Below are 2,639 nucleotides of genomic sequence, written 5' to 3'. Positions count from 1 at the left end.
GGTTGGGAAAACACGCATAACATCTGCGCGAGATTTTATTGGTCGCCGTCACTACACTAAGTGGGTCACTAAACCTACTTCCAATAACATGGATAGTGACGTAACTTTATTGTTAAGATTCGTATATGGTTGCCGGTATAAACATTGCCTAGTACAATTGAGAAGAGGACAGAGGCCACATTTTCATTCACTTTTGAGCTGTTAATTCATAGGCGGTTTGAAGGTTGAGCAAACCCTTTTCAGACAGATTTGATGAAGAAAAATATGGTTTTTGTGCACGAAACACTGTGGTGGTTCAATGTCACGTGAGAGGCAACAGATCAGAAGCATTAATTAATCAAGGAAAAGTGACTGAAATTAAGTGAAACCTTGCACACATAGCGCCGCCATAAAAACCAGTCAACTGGAACAGTTGTTTTCTTCATTGCCAAGTTCTACACAAAAAAAAACGCAACTGATTGGAACGTTTGAGCATTATTTAATTACTAATCAGGCCAGACATCACCTGCAAAACCAAAATTGGGGCAGCTGTTTGGAGTAAATTTCTTCGGTCAAAAATTTTGGGCAGCACATTTCATAATTGTTTAATAGGCCAACAGATGCATTTCCTCGAACCCATAACGTCGGCTAATTGGTAAAACGTTCCTTAACAACTCACAAAAACGATAAATCCGGTTGCGGATGTCTCCGAGTCTTATTGAAGTCGCTTATAGAGGGTGATTCAAAATTGGTGTCGTTCCTTTTAAGAGGGGCTCATGTTTTTTCGAAAGACAAAAAGATTTTAACAGTTAAAAACTTTGAAATGGTCCCATGTTTGATCTGAAATGCATTCGCAAAGAAATTGCGTTCTTTATGTGCTTGAAATTATGAAAAATTTTATATTCAAAAAGTACCTACTCTTCTATAATTGTCTCCATGATGTTTCTTGTCATTAACGGGTACACAGGTAGAAAGCTTTTGTCAATAATTTGATAAATCGTGAAAAAAGCGTGTAGGTAAGATAAGCGGACACAAGGGGACATAAAATGCCTGGTCTACCCAACACCGGTACAAATTGAGCAGGCGCTAACCGACGTATTTACGTAATGTATCCGAATTTTCCATGACTAACAATCTGATAAGTTATATACAGGGCGAATTTTTGATAGGAATTTGCATACATTTTCAGTTTCATTTGCTACTAAATGAACTGCTGTGGTTTCATTGGAAAATTAAAAATTTGGCAATTATGACTTTGAAGTGAAAACCACAGTCAATAATGGGTGCGCCACTGTTTTAACTAACAATCTAATCGCCGTGCATGGCTAATGTGATTGAGTTGCATTCGCTGCAGCTCGCAGCGTGCATATTGCAGATGTTGATCCAGTCGGCCCTGACATTGACATTGCGCGACCTCTATCGGGTGGAAGGGGCAGGTGCACGGACACTGGAGCACAAAAATCAGATTGTATAGGGTTTCCTTACTGGTGCCCATTCTGGTTGCGATTGGGTTACGTTTTCCCATTGCCCTAAATTCGGTTGCGGAAGCGACTTTTGGGCTCGATTTCATTCATTGGGGGTGCCAAACAACCACCCCAGATGGAAATTTAGCTGGCGTACTGCTCGATTCACTGGCAAAACCTTATGGCACCATTACGCATGTATTTATTTATTTATTTTCCGTCGGATTGTTGTGGTAAACTTCAAACGATTACAACAGTACTATGGTACTAACACACATGCCGAAACGTGTCACGTTACAATAACAATATACAGCGGTGTTGCAACACGAACGAAATGAATAATGCTGATTCAAGCAATTATCGTTACATCATAGAAAATGTATGCAAATAATAATCGTGACAAATTGTTCAAGAAATTGACTTTATTATAATCGGTTTCATTGGCCGACGTCGGCGGAAACCAACCAATCATACCTGGGGAATGCTTGTGTGAATACCCAGAGGCTCTAAATGAAATGCAGAAAAGTATCGATAATTAAATTTGCAATTTGCAATCTACAGAAGCGCAACATGATCTTCAGTAGTGATGAGCAATGCAAGAACAAGACCAACATTTTCAAGGCCTTGCACACTGAGTATTCTTTCTAAATAATTTTGAAAAAGCGTTAATTAAAGGATGTTTGATTTTTATATGATTTTCTTACTAATTGTAGGCACTTCTCAAAAATTCATTTCTTCCAAACGTCGGAAGCACAAGGCTTCAATTTGTTTGCAGCTGCACCAGCGTTACTTTTATTAGTTTAATAGTGCTGTAAATTTTGCTGAAGCTGATCTTGAGACGGAGGTTTGTAGGTCTTTTTCAAAAAATAGTTGCTCCCAAACGTCGAAAGCGCGAAGCTACAAATTTTCCCTGAAACTGCGCAATTGTTGTTCTTATAAGTGCTGTAAATTTTGCTGAAGCTGATCCTGATTTTTGCGGGTTTTTCGCAATTTTGGTCGATTTTTTCTTTGGGAGTTTGCAGGTCACTTCACAAATTCATTTCTTCCAAGCGTAAAAAGCATCAAGCCTCAGAAATTTGGGAAAAATCCCAAAACTGCAAAGAATCGCTTTTATCAGTGCTTTAAATTTTCCTCAAGCGGATGTCGAAAGAGAGTTTTACGGAAGTTTGTCCATATTTTCTTGGTCAAAAATAAATT

Source organism: Dendroctonus ponderosae, unplaced genomic scaffold (assembly GCF_020466585.1).
Source record: "Dendroctonus ponderosae isolate FM_Combo_2020 unplaced genomic scaffold, Dpon_F_20191213v2 Dpon_F_20191213_5, whole genome shotgun sequence".
NCBI lineage: Eukaryota > Metazoa > Arthropoda > Insecta > Coleoptera > Curculionidae > Dendroctonus > Dendroctonus ponderosae.
This window is presented reverse-complemented; position numbering follows the sequence as displayed.